Below are 19,657 nucleotides of genomic sequence, written 5' to 3' on the forward strand. Positions count from 1 at the left end.
AGGATTGTCTTTCCTATTTCTGTGAGACATGTCATTGGAATTTTGGTAGGGATTGCAAAGAATCTATAGATGGCTTGGGTAGTATGGACATTTTAACAGTATTGATTCTTCTGATCCATGAGCATGGGATAACTTTCCATTTATTTGTTTCATCTTTAATCTTTCATCAGGGTCATAATTTTCAGTGTATAGATCTTTTGCCTTTGGTTAAATTTATTCCTAAGTATATTATAGTTTTTGATGCTATTGTAAATGGGATTTTTTTAAACATTTATTTTCCAGATATTTTGTGGTTAGTGTATAGAATCCCAACTGATTTTTTTTTAAATAAGCGTGTTTTTATTTATTTATTTTTTGAAATAGGCTCCACCCAACATGGGGCTTGAATCCACAACCCTGAGGTCAAGAGTCACATGCTCTACCAGCTAAGCCAGCCAGGAGCCCCAGAATCCCAACTGATTTTGTATCTTGCAACTTTACTGAATTTTTTATTGGTTCTAACAATATTTTGGTGGTCTTTAGGATTTTCTATATATAAGATCGTCTGCAAACAGAGACAGTTTTATTTCTTTCTTTCTGATTTCGATGCAATTTCTTTCTTTTTCTTGCCTAATTATTCTGGCCAGGACTTCCAGTATTGTGTGACTAGGATGCTGAGAGTGGCCACCTTTGTCTTGTTCCTGATCTTAGAAGGAAAGCTTTTAACTTTTCACCATTGAGTATGATGTTTGCTGTGGGCATGTCATGTACGGCAGTTATTATGTTGATGTATGTTCCTTCTATACTGAATTTGTTGAGAGTTTCAGTCATGAAATGGTGTTGAATCTTGTCAAATACTTTTTCTGATTTATTGAGATGATCATATATATATATTTTAAAGTTATTTGTCTATTTTGGGGGGAGGAGGGGCAGAGAGAGACAGAGACAGAGGATCCCAAGCAGGCTCTGCACCGTCAGTGCAGAGCCTGATGCAGGGTTCAGACCCACAAACTGTGAGATCATAACCTGAGCCAAAACCGAGAGTCAGATGCTTAACTGACTGAGTCACCCAGGCGTCCCTGGAATGATCATGTGGTTTTAATTTATTAATGTGGTGTATCACATTTATTCTTTTGTGTGTGTTGAAACATCTTTGCATCTCATGTATAAATCTCACTTGATTGTGGTGTCTGATACTTTTAATGTGCCATTGAATTCAGTTTGTTATATTTTTGCTGAGAATTTTTGCATCTATATCTATCAGAGATATTGGCCTATAGTTTTCTTTTCTTGTATTATTCTTGTCTGGGTTTGATATCAGGGTAATGCTGGCCTAATAAAATTAAAAGTGTTCCCTCTTCAATTTTTGGATGAGGGTGAGAAAGATTGGCATTAATATTTCTTTAAATTCTTGGTAGAATTCAGTGATGGTATCAGTGAAACCATCTGGTCTTGAACTTTTATTTGTTGGGAGGTTTTTGATTACTGCATCAATCTTCTTATTTGTTATTACTCTGTTCAGATTTTCTCTTTCTTCATGATGCAGTCTTTTTTTTTCTTTATATATATAATAAGACCTTAGATTGCACATAACTTGTTCTGAGAGTGTTCTGCAAGATGAGCAAGCATTTCTAATAAATTTTAAGTTGATAAATGAACAGTGTCTTGCAATATGAGTAGTATGTGACACTGAATGCCACGTGATCACAACTGAGCCAATGGTTCTTCTCTCTTTCTTGCTCGCTGGCTGTGGGATTGTGGGTGATTGTTTCTCATGCTTGGATGCTCGGTCTCAGGCCATGGTATTTGGCAGAAATCAGTGATTTTTCAGAATGTTGGAAGGTGTCCACAACTGGCACTAGTATATTTTTTGTTACTTGTAAGCACCTAAGAATAGTCCTTTGCTTTTCCAAACAAGAGTAAGCTTAGAAATGTTTTGCTGCATTCTAGGTCAGGCTGCCTGCAGATATAGACCATTTTCTCTGCTGCCTTATTGCCAGTTACATTAAATACAGTATATGACAGGAGTTTATTAATACTGTACTGTTGTCAACATCTGTTAGTGATAGTGAAAGTTGTCCTGCACAATAACCCTTCTCTCGTCTCCCTCATACCAGCCATGAAGGTTTTCAAAGGTAAGTGCAGTGGCACCTCGGTGGTTCAGTGGGTTAAGCATCCAACTTCACCTTAGGTCATGATCTTGTTCGAGTCCTGCATTGGGCCCTGTGCTGACTGCTCAGAGCCTGGAGCCTGCTTTGGATTCTGTATCTCCCTACCTCTCTGTCCCTGCCTCACTTATGCTCTGTCCCTCTCTCAAAAATAAATAAACATTTAAAAAATTTAAAATTAAAAGTAAGTGCAGGTTAATTTCTTTATTTTCCCTTATATTTTGTATTTTCTTTTTTATTTTTATAATATTACAGTATTGTAATCATTTTTATATGAATATACTTGGGTTGTGAAATGAATCATCTGAGCTTCCATTCTTTCTTTCTTTTTTTTTTTAATGTTTATTCATGTTTGAAAGACAGAGAGAGACAGAGCACAAGCCGGGGTAGGGCAGAGAGAGAGGGGGACCCAGAATCCGAAGCAGACTCCAGGCTCTGAGTTGTCAGCATAGAGCCCGATGCGGGGCCTGAACTCACGAACCAGGAGATCATGACCTGAGCCGAAGTCGGACGCTCAACTGACTGAGCCACCCAGGTGCCCCTCGATTATTTCTTATGGGGAGATTCGCTTTGATATATGAATGCTTTGGATTACAAGCATGTTCCCGGAATGAATTATACACATAAACCAAAGTTTTACTCTATATTTTAAAGTTCATTTATTTATTTTGAGAGAGAGAGAGAGAGGGCACAAATGAAGGAGGGGCAGAGAGAGAGTGAGAGGGGTGGAGAGAGAGAATCCCAAACAGGCTCCACACACTGTCAGCATGGAACCTGACACAGGGCTTGAACTCAAGAACTGTGAGATCATGACCTGAGCTGAAATCAAGAGTCAGACACTTAACCAACTGAGCCACCCAGGTGCGTGTACGTGTGTATATTAGATATAGAATATACACGCACATATACATACATATGTACATACATGTACGTATGTGTGTATGTACATATATATATTTAAGTAAGCTCTATACCCAACTTGGGGCTTGAACTCACAACTCTGAGATCAAGAGTCACATGCTGTACTGACTGAGCCAACCAGGTGCCCCCATGATTCAGTGTTGGTATGTTTCTGGGAATTCATCCGTTTCTTCTAGGTCATCCAATTTGTTGGTATGTAATTGTTCCTGTAGCTTCTTATGATGTTTTATATTTCTGTGGTATTAATTGTAACTTCTCCTCTTTCATTTCTGATTTTATTTATTTGAGTCTTCTCTGTTTTTTCCCTTAGTCCAGTGAATGGTTTGTCAATTTAGTTTATCATTTACAAAATAAGTTAGTTTCAGTGATCTTTTCTATTGTTTTTCTTGTCTCTATTTCTTGTTATTTCTTTTCTTCTGCTAATTTTTGCCTTGGTTTGTTCTTTCTCTAATTTCTTGAGGTGTAAAGTTAGTTTGTTATTTGAGATACTTCTTTTTTCTTAATGTAGGTATTTATCACTATGAATTTCCCTCTTAGAACTGCTTTTGCTACATTGCATAGGTTTTTGTACAACACAAGGGATTGTGTTTCTACTTTCATGTATTTCAATATATATTTTGATTTCTTTTTAAAAAAAATTTTTCCTTTGAGCCATTGGTTGTTCAGGAGGATGTTGTTTAATTTCAAATGTTGGTGAATTTTCCAGTTTTCTTCCTTTTATTGATTTCTAGTTTTATACTATTGTGTTTGGAAGAGAATCTTTGTATGCTTTCAATGTTCTTAATTTGCTAAGGCTTGTTTTGTGATCTAGCCTATGATCTGTCCTGGAGAATGTTTCCTGTGCCCTTGAGAAGAATCTGTATTCTGTTGCTACTGGATGGAATGTTCTGTATGTGTCTGTTAGGTCCATTTCATCTAGAATATAGATCAAGTTCAGCAGGGGACTGGTGCTGGGATGGGCTGGGAACCTGAGTCACAGGAGCTGGTCTTGCTCTGGGATTGGCCAGGAGCCTGGGTTCATGGGAGTCTTTTTGGAACCTGAGTTCATGGGTGCCTCCTGGGAGCCTGGGGTCATAGGAGCTACCTGGGGCCATGGGAATCAGCTGAAGCCAGGGTGGGTTGGGAGCCTGGGTTTGCCAGATTTGGCCTGTTGGTTCAGGCCTGTGCTGTGGTCCATGGTGAAATTGAGTGCCTACTCTATTCTTCTTCCCCCACTGGAGGGATGTCTCTTCTCCTTTAAGTTGCCCAGGCTTGGGGGAGAGGTGACAGGAGTCATGTGAAACTTTCCCCTTCTCTTCAATGCATTTTTTCTTATTTCTGTGTTCTACCCAAGTGCTGTAATCCTTTACCTTGAATTTTTGTCTCTTGTGAAGTTATTTTTTTTTTTTTTTTTACTTGTGGATAGTTATTCAAGTTGATGTTTCTGGGAGGTAATGAGTGCTAGAAATTTTTATACTGCCATCTTGTTCACATCTTTTCTTTCAATTTTGGGGGATAGCTCCCACAGACCCTAGTATTTTGAAAGAGATTTTATTTTTGTTAATTCCAGATCATGGAACAATGGTCCTGCAAACATGGCAGCAATACTTTGAACTTTACAGTCTCTATCATCTTACTAGGTTTGGAAGAAAAAAAAAATATAGTAGACTTACCACCTTCAGCCTAAGCTGTATTCATTACTGGGGTTTAGACACATTTGGGAATGTATGGCAAACCTGGGGAGGTCCACTGAGCTCTACTTGCATATGTCACTGAGAAACCTGCAATGGTGAGTTTCTTTTTTTTTAATGTTTATTTTTGAGAGAGAGTAAGAATGGGGAAGGGCAGAAAGAGATGGGGACAGAGGATCTAAAAGCAGGCTCTGCGCTGACAGCAGCGAGCCTGATGCAGGGCTCGAACTCATGAACTGCAAGATCATGACATGAGCCAAAGTAGGATTTGCAAGTGAATGAGCCACCCAGGCGCCCCTGCAGTGGGATTCTTCTTAAGAGTCGGATAGACCAGTTCAAGCCAACTACTAAGACTTAGTCTTTGGAGAAAGACTAGTGATTCTTGAGATATTATGAATCTGCCACTCAGATTTGACTCTCAGTTCACCCCTCATTGGACTCATATCTGAGGCCAAAAAGCCATGTTGGATAAATTTTATGAGAAAATTAGAAGAGTTGTTTCATAAAAGCTCTGTGAGACATTTATGCACAAGTAGTGGTACTGCTTACAGTATTTCTCTAACAGAGTGTGACCCCAAAACATCAAGAGAACCCTTCCACCCACTTTTCAGGTTTGGCCCCGTGAGACACCGATATTTGAGCAATGGTGTCAGCAGGACACTGGAGTCTCTGGGAGATGGTGGTATCAGCAGTGTCAGCAGACCTAGTGGATGTGGAGATACACAACAGATGGGTCAGAGCAGGAAGAAATAAAACCAAGGATACTACAGGCTCACTGTGTGCATATACAACATCCCTGGGGTCCTGAGAAATACTTGGGGTGGGAGAAACATAGTAAAGTCCTGGGTTCCTGCAATAAGAAGTAGAATTCAATGGTCAATGAGCAGTAATTATATGTGTGTATAGGATGGTATTATGTATTCAGCAAATACTGCCTAAAAATAGCTCTCTTTTTGTTACAAATTAGATACATAGCTCAAGGCCTCTGTTGGTCATTTGAAAAAAAATTGCGATATTTTCCTAAGAGGAGGACTTTAGATTTTTCTGTCATCCCATAATAAAAGAAAGAAAATAATTTAAAAATTCTAGTACTTTATTAACCAAAGTTGATGACAAACAAGAAAACCGGGAATGAAAAAGTAAGACTTTTAGAAATAATATATACAAAGGCAGAAAGCATTGGAGGGGCATGTACGTGCGTGTGTCTATGTGCATTGGACTGTGATTATGTTATAATGAACTTGTCTATTCTAATGGAGGCCATTGTGTGTGTGCAATGGAGGTAGTCTTTGGAAAATTATTAATGTCCTTTCTGTCTTTGCCTTTTCCATACAAAACATTTGCTCTAGATTTTAGGAAGCGTCCATCTGTGGAGAGGGTGTGGGTCAAGGAGAAGTAAGTCAGAGAACAAGAGGTAATATTTAGCTTCTGACGCATACACAGTTGGGTTATTCAATAAGTTAATTGCTTCTCAAGCCAGAGCATTGTCTTGAGAGATAATTTTTCTAAATTTTTTACTCTTTTTGTTTCAGCCTAGGTTGGAGATCTCAGTTCACAGAGCCATAGGTCCTCTGGTAGCATAAGGAAATGCTCTGCTTGCCATTAAGACATATCCAGAGACAGGAAGAATGAAGGTATGATGTAAAGGAGGTAAAAGAAAACCCCAGTCATTTTCCTGCCAAGGGAAGTGAAGGAAGAACATGGACAAGGTGGTTAGATGCTTTTCAGTTTTCCCTTCTTTGGGCTTTGTCTCATTGTCTTTCAGAGTGGGAGGTGTTTTGGATGAGTGAGAGTACAAGAGGGCAAGGAAGATTTCCTATCTTGTGTCTTTTTGGGACTCAGGGAGATCGTAGATGCCCTGCATCTAGCTGTGTGTAACTACATTGATTTGATAGCAAAGGTGAAGGCAGTGGAATGAAGGCTTTCAGGTTTGGCTGCCTGTGCTCCTCTTGGTTCTGGTGAGGCATGGACAGAGGACCCACAAGTAGCAAAAGGAGATGGCTATAATGGGGGGGATATTTCTGCTATGCACTAAATCCCACAGCACAGAATACCTGAGCCAGCCCTAACCATAGTCACAGAAATACCTCAGGGGCACTGAGGTGAGGCCAGTTGGCTTGGGAGCACTCCCAGGGCAGCCCAGCCACAAGAAAGGGTCCCAAATATATCAGCCATGGAATGGCTGTGAAGGCCACCATGGCCCTCAGTGACACAGCTATAAGAAACATTGTACCAGAGGCCAGCAGACACTGGCCAGGATACATCCAAGGACAGCGTAAGGACTAGCCCCCTTTCTTCCATTGCCCCAAAGTCACATGTACCCCGCACCTCCATTCATATGCCAGTCTTCTTAGGGGGAGAAGGGAGGCTAAGGAGAACACTGGCTACAAGATGGAAACTATTCCAAAGGGATTGTTTAACTTAAACCAGTTTGGACATTTAATTTTTAAAAAGTTATTTTTTTCCATGTTAACCAGCGTGTGGAGGCTTGTGAAGGAAGGCTCATCAGGGACAAAAATAAGAGTACGGGTTTCCTGAACATTTGAGCATCGAGTTAAATGTGAGTTAAGTTTGTGACCCCCATGTTAGTAGCAATTGTATTCCCCAAACCCTACACTTTCTTTTCCTTATTGAAAGCAGTATGTAGAAACTGAGTGTAGTGTATCTTGGGTGAGAGGGAAAAAGTCTAATTTCTATGGAAAACTTAGGCGAGGCACCCTGTTGCTAAGAATTTTGTATGAATTTCCTACAGTCTTGCATAATCTGGTTGATGATGGTAGGCAATTTATTAAAATACTTTAAGCTTAAAACTCTTTGCTAAATTCCAGATCAGGACAGCTTCTATCTATGGGATCTCTCCATCCAGGTGTTTTATGTCCCATAACATCTCAAGTTGAACAGGACGGAATTGAATTTGACATTTTTCTTCTCAGATTTTCTTCTTTTGTAGGAGTTTAGCAGATGCTCCCATCGTCCCAGTGGCCTAGTCATAAACTTGGGAGTCATCCAGATCATCCATTCTTTTTTCAAAGAAATCTAATTGGTTAGTCAGTTTTGCAAATGGCCTAAGAGGCTCATTAGTTTCTGGTCACCTTTCCAGCTTCTTTACATACCACCTGATCACTAGCCAGAGTGATGATTCCTCTGCTGTGCCATCCTAACTCATGCCTTGCTGCCTTTGCATATATTTTCTCTCTGCTTGCTGTGTCCTTCCCTCTGTTGTCTGCATCATCCTTTGGGTCTCAGTGCAGGAGCTTTTGAGAGGACCTTGACCCTCAGGGCAGTTATACTCAAGTGTTTGACACATGGTCTATCCTTGTACTTAATGTATCATTTAGTCTCTGTTTACTTTCAGGCTCCCAAGGTTGAAGGAAGGTTCCTAGAGGGCAGAGGTTTTGTACTGTTCCTCTTTGGATTCCAAGGCACCTGAGTGCCAGAATAGCACTCAATAATGAGCACTTATTGCATGAGTAAAATTTGCAAAGCCATGTTTTGGAAACTTCTAATAATTTTGTGTTTTACTTAAGATTCTTTCCAGGAATGCAGGTAACTTCAGATTTGTTTTGCTGAGAGATCTTATGCAAACTGTGCTGACCTTTTAGTTGATTCTGAATGTTTTTAAAGTTTCTGTATTTTGAGTAACTTCTGTATTTGGTGTAAATATAGCCTGGTTTGCAAATGAGTCCTTCAATTTGTGTATTACCCTCTCCTTACAGTTTAACCTTTTCAGGGGTGGGTTTTGTTTTGCTATATATTGAACAGTGATGTGTGGTTTTTAATAAGAAATACCAAATACTAGTTTAAGTATTAAAATGAAATACTTAAGTATTAATATGAAATGTTGCTAGATAATGCTTCAGAAAAAAAGCTTGGAAAGAAATACCTCAAATTATTAACAGTGGTTGTCCCTGAGTAATGATAATGAGTAGTATATTGCATTTTCTTGTTATGGTTTTCAGTTTTTCCATAATCACATATTATTATTGTTATTGTTGTTGTTGTCATATTTGTAGAAACCACTGGAAATATGTTGTCATGTTGTCATATTAGCAGGGCAGAAGAGCATAGTGTTTTAATAGTGCAGCCTGTATAATCAGACAGACCTGTTTACTTTAACATCCTCTCTTTCCTCATCTGCAAAAGTGGACGATAATATACTTGCTGATGTACCCATTTTAGTCAGACAATTCTTTGATTTCCTTCTCTTTATCTTGTGGGTATCTTTTTTAGATTTTCACTTTATGGTTACCATGAGACTTATGTAAAATTTAATAGTCTATTTTAAGGTGATAACTACAACTTCATTTGCTTAAACCACCCTTTTGCTCCCCCTCCAACATTTTATGTTTTTAGTGTTACGCTTTACATCTTTTGCCCGAGTTAAGTAATTAATACTCACATTACAGTGTTAGAGTATTTCTGAATTTGACTATATCCTCATCTTCACTGGTGTGTTTTCTGTTTTCTCATGTTTTCATGTTACTAATTGGAGTCCTTTCATTTCAGCTTCAAGAACTCCTCTCAGCACCACCCACCCTGTCCACCTGCTCCCCTGTACCCAGGTTCTTCCTCCCCACCCCTCCAGTGAAATAAAGCCTCCTATCCTGCAAAAAAAAAGAGAACTCTTCTCAGCCTGCATTTCCTGTAAGGCAGATCTACTAGTTGTTACAGTCCCTCAGCTTTTGTTTGTTTGGGAAAGTCTTTACCTATCATTCAATTTTGAAGGACATCTTTACTGGGTAAAGTATTCTTGGCTGGCAGCTTTTGTCTTTTAGAACACTCAATGTATCATCCTGCTCTTTCTTGACTTGCAGAGTTTCTGCTGAGAAATCCACTGATAGCCTTATGGGGGGGTTTCCCTTTTATGTGAAGTATTTTTTTGTTTCTTGCTGCTTTAAAATTCACTCTTTGTCTTTTAGACAGTTTATGATAATGTGTGTTGGGAAAGACCTCTTTAGTTTGAATTTGTTTGGGGACCTATGATCTTCATGAATTTGGATGCCCAGATCTCTCCCTGGATTTGGGAAGTTCTCAGCCATTATTTCTTTAAATAAACTTTTCACCCCTTTCTCTCTTTCTTCTTCTGGGCCTCCCATAATACATAGGTTGTTTCTTTTAATCGTATCCTGTAAATCCCTTAGGCTTTCTTCATTCCTTTTCATTCTTTTTTCTTTTTGCTCCTTTGACTGGATAATTTCAAATGATCTGTCTTCAAGTTAACTGATTCCTTCTTATGTTTGATTGTGTCTGGTGCTGAAAACTCTCTATCAAAATCTTTATTCATTGTATTCTTCAGCTCCAAAAGTTGTATTTTTTAAAAACGTTTTCTATATTTTTGTTCAACCTTTATTTTGTTCTTGTATTGTATTCTTGATTTTGTTAAATTATTTATCTGTATTCTCTTAAAGCTCTCTGAACATCTTAGAACAATTATTTTGAATTATTTATCAGGCAGTTAGTGTATATCCATTTTTTGGGGGTCAGGTACTAGAAATTTACTGTTTCATTTATTGGTGTCATGTTTCCCTGATTCTTTATGATCCCTATAGCCTGGCATAGGTGTCTTCACATTTGAAGAAGCAGCCACGTCTTTTAGACTTTATGGACTTTAACGAAAGACCTTCACCTGTAGGTGGAAGGCCCTGGGTCTAGTGGTGACAAGGTACTCAGTGTGGGGGTGAGTGGTTGCCCTGGGTCCAGGGGTATGTGGTATCTCATTGGCTCAGGCAACTGGAGTCCTCCACATCAACTGCATGATCCTTGGAGAGAGCTATGAGGGGTCTGCAGTGGTCCCAAGGGATATTGAGGTCCTCAGTGGTGCCTCCAATTCCAGTGGCTAAGACTAGGGTGGCAGCGGTGGTGGTCATAGTTGGTGGTATGCACACAGTGGTGGGAACTAGCTGTAGAGACCTGGGTGTGTCAGGGGCCTGTTGCAGACACACACTCAATGGTGAGGGCTAGAGCCAGCAGTAGGGGTTGGGGCCGACCTTGGGCACGTGAGCAGCTGTGGGGATCCTGGCTGTCAGTGTGCACTTGTGTGACTGTGGAGGCTAGCCATAGGCATGTGCACTAACCAGACCTTTTTATTTTATTTTATTTTATTATTTTTTTAAGTAAACTCTGTGCTCAATGTGGGGCTCAAGCTCATGACCCTGAGATCATGTTATTTATTTATTTTTTAATGCTTTATTTTTTACTTATTTTTTATTTCTATTAAAAAAATTTTTTTAAACATTTGTTTATTTTTGAGAGACAGAGTGAGACAGAACATGAGTGGGGGAGGGGCAGAGAAAGAGGGGGTACATAGAATCCAAAGCAGGTTCCAGGCTCTGAGCTGTCAGCGCAGAGCCTGATGCGGCGCTTGAACTCACAAACCTTGAAATCATGACCTGAGCTGAAGTCGGACTCTTAACTTACTGAGCCAGCAGGTGCCCCTGTATTTTACTTTTTATTTTTTAATTTATATCCAAATTAGTTAGCATATAGTACAATAATGCTTCAGGAGTAGAATCCAGTGATTCATCCCCTACATATAACACCCAGTGCTCATCCCACCAAATGTCTTTCTTAATGCCCCTTGTCCATTTAGCCGCCCCCCCACCCACATCCCCTCCAGCAACCCTTAGTTTGTTCTCTATATTTAAGAGTCTCTTATATTTGATCTCCCTCCCTATTTTTATATTATTTTTGCTTCCCTTCCCCTATGTTCATCTATTTTGTATGTTAAATTCCACCTATGAGTGAAGTCATATGATATTTCTGTCTTTCTTTGACTGACTAATTTCGCTTAGCATAATACCATCTTGTTCCATCCACATTGTTGCAGATGGCAAGATTTCATTCTTTTTGATTGCCGAGTAATACTCCATTGTATATATATATATATACACCACATCATCTTTATCCATTCATCTGTTGATGGACATTGGGCTCTTTCCATACTTTGGCTATTGTTGATAGTGCTGCTATAAACCTTGGGGTGCATGTGTCCCTTCACAGCAGCACACCTGTATTATTTGGATAAGTACCTAGTAGTGCAATTGCTGGATCATAGGGTAGTTCTATTCTTAATTTTTTGAGGAACCTCCATACTGTTTTCCAGAGTGGCTGCACCAGTTTGCATTCCCACCAGCAGTACAAAAGAGTTTCCCTTTCTCTGCATCCTCGCCAACATCTGTTGTTGCCTGAGCTGTTAATGTTAGCCATTCTGACAGGTGTAAGGTGGTATCTCATTGTGGTTTTTATTTGAATGTTTTATTTATTTTTGAGAGAGTGAACGTGAGTGGGGGAGGGGCAGGAAGAGGGGGGCAGAGGATACGAAGCAGACTGTACTGACAGCAGCAAGCCTGATGAGGGGCTCAAACTCATGAACCATGAAATCATGATCTGAGTGGAAGTCAGATGCTCAACTGACTGAGCCACCCAAGGTGCTCCAAGAATTTTATTCTTTTTAATTAAAAAAAAATTTTTTAATGTTTATTTATTCTTGAGAGAGACAGAGTATGAGTGGGGTAGGGGCAGAGAGAGGGAGGCATAGAATCTGAAGCAGGCTCCAGTCTCTGAGCTGTTAGCACAGAGCCCGATGCAGAGCTTGAACTCAAGAACCATGAGATCATGACCTGAGCTGAAGTCGGAGGCTTAACCAACTGAGCCACCCAGCCGCCCCAAGAGTTATTTTATTTTATTTTATTTTATTTTATTTTATTTATTTTTTTTTTTAATTTTTTTTTTCAACGTTTTTTATTTATTTTTGGGACAGAGAGAGACAGAGCATGAACGGGGGAGGGGCAGAGAGAGAGGGAGACACAGAATCGGAAACAGGCTCCAGGCTCCGAGCCATCAGCCCAGAGCCTGACGCGGGGCTCGAACTCACGGACCGCGAGATCGTGACCTGGCTGAAGTCGGACGCTTAACCGACTGCGCCACCCAGGCGCCCCTTTATTTTATTTTTTTATTAATCAGATTATTCTTGATTGCTAGTAGTGTAACCCTATTCTAACTAGCTGAAGTTCAAAGGGAAATTTATTATCGTATGTACCAGGCAAGTCCAGAGGCCCTCCTTGTGCCAGGGGCTCAAATAATTTTTTTTTTTTTAATTCATATCTTTCAGCATCTTTCAGTGTTTTAGCTCCATTTTCAGGCCAGTTTCCTACCAGTAACAAGGAAACATGTGGATGGTCACAGACAGTCACAGGTTTAAATCTTTAAATGAAGGGAGACCTTGGACTCCAAACCTTTATTTATGGAATTTGATTAGCCTTTCCAGGACTAAGGGCTTTCCCTGAACTAAGCACTGTGCTCAGAGGTATAGAGTTCTCTAAATGTCCACTTTGGGATCATTTTGAGCATGGGGCTCCTGTGATGGGTCAGCTCACCAGGACCACATGCAGTGGAGAAGGATAAGGGAAGGTTGTAAACAGAAGAGGGGAATGATTGCTGGGCAGGCAAAACAGCAAGTCTGTCCTGTGACTTCAAGAGCTTAGCACAGTTTCACAGCTTAGGAAGAGCTCAGAGACGTTAGACCTCGTTCTCACTGCAGCATAGAGTCGTCATCATCGTTATGCTTTATGACAGATTATGAGAATTTTTTATTTTGATTACTTAGTGTTTATGTTTTAAGTAATCCAGCAGAACAAGAGTTAAAATTCATCTTTTGTAGTTACTGAATATTTCTTTATTCTTATGTTTTGCCTCAGGTATTTTTAGTTTATGAAAATGTGTTTTTTAAAATTCCCATTTCATAATGTATTGTTGATCATTTTAATTTTTCAGATGGCTAATCGTTACAGAAAGTCCTGATTAGTTTAAAGAGGTTTTCCTTGTTTTATGTTTTATACAAGTGATGGTCCTGTGTGTTGGCCCTGGATGGTTGTTATTATTCTTGTTGTCCTATTTCATTTAACTAAAAATTAAAAAAAGAACTAAAAAAATTACAGCAATTTCTAGTTTATATCCAGGAAACAGAACTCTCCACAGGACCCCTTGCCTGGTACAAATATGTTAGAGAACTATTTTCCATTGTGCTTTGAAAGCCTGTAAGAAGGCCACAATGGCACACAGTTCACCAATCTTGGATGAAGCCCAGAGAGACTGCGGTGCATAGACTGTAGGAAATCTCCCATCTGAAGAGTTAATTTTCTTTCAGGATCGGTGTTAGGGGCTGCTGTGATTACAACAAGACACTTTAAGATTGGTACAGGAACACTTATAACAGATGAGTATAAAAGAAAACCCAGGAGGCCAGATTCAGCCCTGGGAGCTCCTTTGGTTTGAGTCTCAAAGACCTTTATTTTGAATTTACCTCTTCCTTCGATTACACATGCTGTCAGCTTTAATAAAAAGAATTCATTACATTAACATAAATAAGCAAACAACTAGTTTAATTTCTTTAATGTTTTAAAATGTCTCAAACCTTTGGTCTTTTGTTTCCATTCTGATTCTTTTCAGAGCACTCTTAATGGCCCTGTAAAATTAAACATTTCTTCTTGGTTTTATCTGGATCTTAGATGCAGATTTATGAATTTAGTATCAAAACAGTTACAAGGTTTGAAGACAGATTAAGCTTTTCATCTTTTTAAGGAGAGAGATATTATTTCTTTTTTTCTTCAAGTTAGTAAATCAAAGAAGCATTTATTTTTAATTTGAAAAGCTGGGGCAGCAATATTAAATAACTGCTGTGGAAGAACAAAAATCAACCATAATCCTAATTTCAAATGTAGCAGCTAGTTTTGGTTTTTACGTACCTTCCAGTTTGGGATACATGCACACAGGCTTTATCAAGTTGAAGCTCAAGTTTTAATGCACCTAGAGGAACTATGGAGATGGACTTTAAAGCAAATTAAATCAATGTGAAGTTGGTATACATTATATTTTTAAGTACGGAACAAGGCTTGTCAATAGTAAATTGTAATTTTTTGCTTTCTGTAAGAAAAGGAAAGGGAAAAAATCTTTAAAAAAATCAGTGCATTGCTCATGTAACATATGAAATTTTCTTCTCTTTGACACAGAAGTCAAAAGAGAAGTAGGAGCTAACCTGGGTTTGTGGTAATGCTTCTTATTGCTGGCATCCTTTCAGGTCTTCTAGACTTCTGCAGTTTGTTCCTTATCTCACTAGTCACGTGCTGTGCTTTCTTTTGGGTCTCATAAAGATGACTGCAGACACCTTTTACCTGCCTCTAGCCAGGACCTTTAGGCCATCTTCTACATTGCTGGTATCCCACCATCCTTCAGGCCCCCGACCCCCCAAAGTGCTGATGTTATTTCCTTAGAATCCTTCCAAACCTTTCCAATGCCTATGGGACAAAATCTGAACTCCAGGAAGGTATCCAAGACTCTTCCCAAGCCCTCACTGCTCTTGACTTCTGCCAAACCAACCTGAAACTCCAGCCATTTTAGCTATTTCCAGCCACTTGCTTTTCTCTGTGCTTTATCTGATTCTCACTCTTTGAATTGCCCTTGACCCCCTTGTATACCAGGAGAATTGCTAGGTCTTTCTCAAGGATCCTACTCAGAAAGGCCATCCCTTCTGTTGGAGTTTTCCTTGCCTCCCCAGGTAGCCTTCGTTCCTCTGTCCTCTGTGTCCCCACAGTACTTTGTGCATATTTCTACTTTAGTGCGCATGGTGCTGCACAGTAATGGTCCATTTGACATGTGTCTCTTCTGTCTTAGGGTATGTGTAAAGAAAGGCTAGCTTAGTTGATTTTTTAGCATCTGCACCTAGCAAGAATCAAACATGTATTAACTGTATTGTGAAACCTGGGTGATATGTTACACAGTGTGTCCATAACACGTTGGTCAAGGATCTTTCAGCCTGCAAAAACGATACTCTCTGTAGTTTCCTCTTTAGTCTCCCTACACGCAAAGACAAAGCAACACAAAACCAAACCAAATGCAGAATGAGCAAAAGCCTTTGATTACAAATTTCCTGCCAATGCATGTAATTTTATATATGTCTGTTGTTTAGAATGTAAATGGAATGTGTTGAAATGTGAGTGAAAAATATATGGACTATTATTGAAGAAATTCCAAACCAAAATGTTATATTCTGGGTAGCAGTAATTTTTGAAAGGTGCTGTATACAATTTTAGGTTAGTGTCAGATAACCTCTTCACCTTCATTTCTCTCTTAACACCTTTTATCGTAATTTCTGAAGCTCCCCTTTGTAGTTTAAGTTAAAAGTCCTGAGGCAAGCTCTTCAGAACTCTAACACCTGCTTAGGGCTGAACTGGCAGGGGGAGAAATTGAAAAGCACTGAAGAGTCTTTTCAATAAAGTACTTAGCATTTTAAATAGTAGATGTTTGGGGGAAGAAAATAATGGTAATAATAGTATTGGAAACTCTCCTACCACTTCATGCAGGGAGAGGAATGTGAAGCTGTTTAGCGGATTCATACTTTGAGTTCTCAAAAATCATCATTTGCAAAGATAGTTCAAATTTGATTTTGAGCAAATTAAATTACTAAGAATGTAGACTTTTCCTTGAGCACAGATTTATACTTTCTCTTTTAAAATTCAAACCCTTTTCCTTCCTGACATCAAAGAGAAAGGATTCAAGGCTTTTAGACTATTACTCTAAGATGCCAAAAAACCCTAGGAGAATGGTTAGAAAATTAGGAAGATAGTTCTGAAATAATGAAATGTTGGTTCTCATTTGCTATTGTATATTGAATGTAAATTCCCATAGTCCAGATTAATGATAAAATTTTAAAAAGGTGCATATGTTTTTTTTAACCCTTAATGATTTTATATTATTCCTAAGAATTTCTGGAGCCATTTAAGATTCAGAGGCCTGTGGTGAACTTTTTGAGGTTATATCTTTTAATTTTTTTATCTTTTTGTTTTGGAACTGAAGAAAATTGTTTAATTTGTTTTTCCAGCAGAGGGAGACATCTGACCATGAACACGGTATTGCTACTTGCCAGGAGTATTCTGTAGCCCATTTTATCAATATACATAAAAAACTCAATGTTCAAATTAACTAGTTCAATAAGTAATTTAGTTCATTGATTTTTGGGCATATCCTAAGTGCCATTACAAGCTACGGATATTTTAAATGCCATTACCTAATAGAAGGAATGTTTTAAGCACCTTTTATTGATTTTATTACTGCTTTATTTTGCTGTCTTGGTTTAAAATCATTTTAACCACTCCGTAATCAAGAAGAAATATATCGTTGGTGAAATACAGTCAATTTCCTAAAAACCTTTGACATCGTTAAATAAGGAATTACAGTTGTTAAATCATGTCAGGCAATAACTGAGGGACAGAAGAGATATAAAATTTGGAGCAGTGGGCCAGCATACCAGTAAGCCATGCTGACCTCTCATATTCAGATTCTGCATGTGACAGTCACACTTCAGGTGTGCCAGTGGTTTTTATATGAGCAAGAAAGATTTAAAATCGCAGGAAGGAGGGTGGAAGAATGATAGCAAAGTGTGATCCAGGGACAGTTCTAGTGTTTTTTAATTACTTCATGTGATATTTGGTTAAAACGATTCTCTAAGAATTCATTCTTTGAATTCCTTTGCTTTTCTTGCTAGATAGTATATTAATATTCTGCATGTGAAGGAACCACAGCATTCATAGGGGCTTTTGCTACTTCTTTCTTTTGCTCATTTGATTTTATATCAGCAGTATTACTGAACTGACCAGCTGGTAGACAGACAAGGAATGTAGTCCATGTATTGCTTAATCAAAGAGGTACAGAAGTGGGTAGTGAGCACTGAAGCTCGATATAAGCCTGCTAATGAGTTGATTGCATTGACATTTGATGTAATTTAACTGTAGAGTGGCAAATATCAATACCTGTATATGATTTGGCAGATGGTTGTTGAACTGTGATTAGAAGTTTAGAATGATTCCCGGTAAAAGACCACCTGGCAGTAACCCAAGAGCAGAGAACGGAGTTTTCTCCATTAAATGGAATAGGTCCAGAAAGTCAAGTGTTTTGATCATTAATAGAATCTTTCCTTTTCTTTTAGCAAATGTTAGCTTCAGGAGGAAATTGATAATTATGCATAGGTCTATTAAATGATCTTTGGGATAGCTCTTTTCGTTCCCTCAAATGAGCTCATATCTATAGTAGTGGCAGTTACTCGCCAGCAAGGAAAGAAAACTAGTTAAAATGCTGATGGGTGTCATTTCAGTATATCGGGGATGTTGGAAGCATCTTTGTAGATTTAATTTGTTTGAGGCAAAAAATCAGATTTGGTTGTAACATTATTGATTATTCTATATTATTTTATAAATTATAGAAATATGTTATGACATAATTTAAGTTACATTGAGTATCTATCATATGCAAGATATTCTTGTAGATGTTTGAAATATAAAGAACACCAAGATGATACCTTCTTTTCCCTCGGTGGACATGCAGTGCACATCCCATGGAAGAGTTGGAATAAAGGTCAGGAACAACGGTAGCATAGAGAGGAGTAATGGGCTCCTCTGTGGGAAGAGGAAGTGTCAGGGAAGGCCTTATGGAGGTGTCATTTAAAATAGATTTCAAACAGTTGGAGGTGAACATTCAGGAGAGACCAGCAATACAAGTGTGTGTGTGTGTGTGTGTGTGTGTGTGTGTGTGTGTGTTTTAATGTAGGCTTCATTTTTTAGAGCATTTTTGGGTTCATAGCAGAATCGAGGAGGAAGTAAGACGAGTTCCCATATGCCCTCTAACCCCACACATGCACAGCTTCCCCCACTATCAACATCCTGCATCAGAGTGGTACATTTGTTATATTTGATGAACCTACATTGACACGTGTTGTTATCACCTGAAGTCCATGGTTTACATTAGTGTTCACTCTTGGCGTTGTAGTTCTGTGGGTCTGACAAATGCATAAGGACATATATTCACCATTACACTATCATACGGAATAGCTTCACTGCCCTAAAAACCCTCTGTGCTCCACCTATTTATCCATCCCTCCCTCTTTCCCAACCCCTGTCAACCGCTGATATGTTTACAGTCTCCATACATAGAAAAGCTTTTGAAAATTTTGAAATGTTTGCTATACACATTTTATAAATGTATATGTGATGTATAAAGAACAATGAAATAAAACGTGTTTGCCTTCCAGCTGAGATATTAAAGTATTGCCAATATTTTTGAAGCCCTGAGGTGTTCTTCCCCAACTGCACGCTTCCACCCTGCCAATACTTCACATTTATAATATTTTTATACTTAGTTGCAAAGCACACAAAAACCTGGATGTCAAGTCCCACCACCCCCTTATTCTTTGGTTAGATCCACGCAAGATAAAGTGAAGGAATAGGTGGATATTTGTCTAGTGAATTCAGATGGTGTAGTAGCTAGGAGGTGGGAGATCTAGATAACCTAAATGACTATCAATATCCTTTGAAATAGGAAATAGTCTGATTTATTCAAATTATAGCTCTGCTTCACTTTGAGCTTTATAGGTGTTTCTCTTCTTGCTCAGTATATTCACCCTGAATGACTAAACTAATCCCAGTGCAATATGGTAGAGACACACATTTGATTATGGAGACTCATGCAGATTTTCGTGCATATAGACTTTCATGGCAGCATGGAATGCTTATCTTTAAATCTAGAAACAAGGAGTTTCAGAAGTAATTTTTAGGGGTGCCTGGGTGGCTCAGTCAGTTACGCATCTGACTCTTGATTTTGGCTCAGGTCAGTATCTCATGGTTTGTGAAATTGAGCACCCCCCGGCGTCTGCCTCGGTGCTGTCAGAGGGAGCCTGCTAGGGGTTCTCTCTTTCTGCCTCCCCACCCCCGCATCCCACATACTCTCTCTCTCTCAGAATAAATAAACTGTTTAAAAAAGTATTTTTTATTTGGCTAATGGCCATGAAACAATTTTCATTTTGTAGTTTCATAGGACTTACAGGTGAACATATATTAAATTTTTTAAAAATGTTTGTTTATTTATTTATTTTTG

At 38.8% G+C, this 19,657-nt stretch overlaps 1 long non-coding RNA gene across 3 annotated transcripts in view; it reads left to right on the forward strand.

Annotated features, from left to right (window-relative positions):
- The window catches only part of LOC122208459, a 46,430-nt gene that overhangs the window by 4,006 nt on the left and 22,767 nt on the right, over positions 1-19,657 (forward strand). For all 3 annotated transcript variants that reach the window (XR_006197238.1, XR_006197237.1, XR_006197236.1), the window contains exons 2-3: positions 6,271-6,372; positions 7,216-7,298. This is a non-coding gene — a long non-coding RNA (uncharacterized LOC122208459). The remainder of the gene's footprint in view (positions 1-6,270; positions 6,373-7,215; positions 7,299-19,657) is intronic.

Source organism: Panthera leo, chromosome E2 (assembly GCF_018350215.1).
Source record: "Panthera leo isolate Ple1 chromosome E2, P.leo_Ple1_pat1.1, whole genome shotgun sequence".
NCBI classification, from domain to species: Eukaryota; Metazoa; Chordata; class Mammalia; order Carnivora; family Felidae; genus Panthera; species Panthera leo.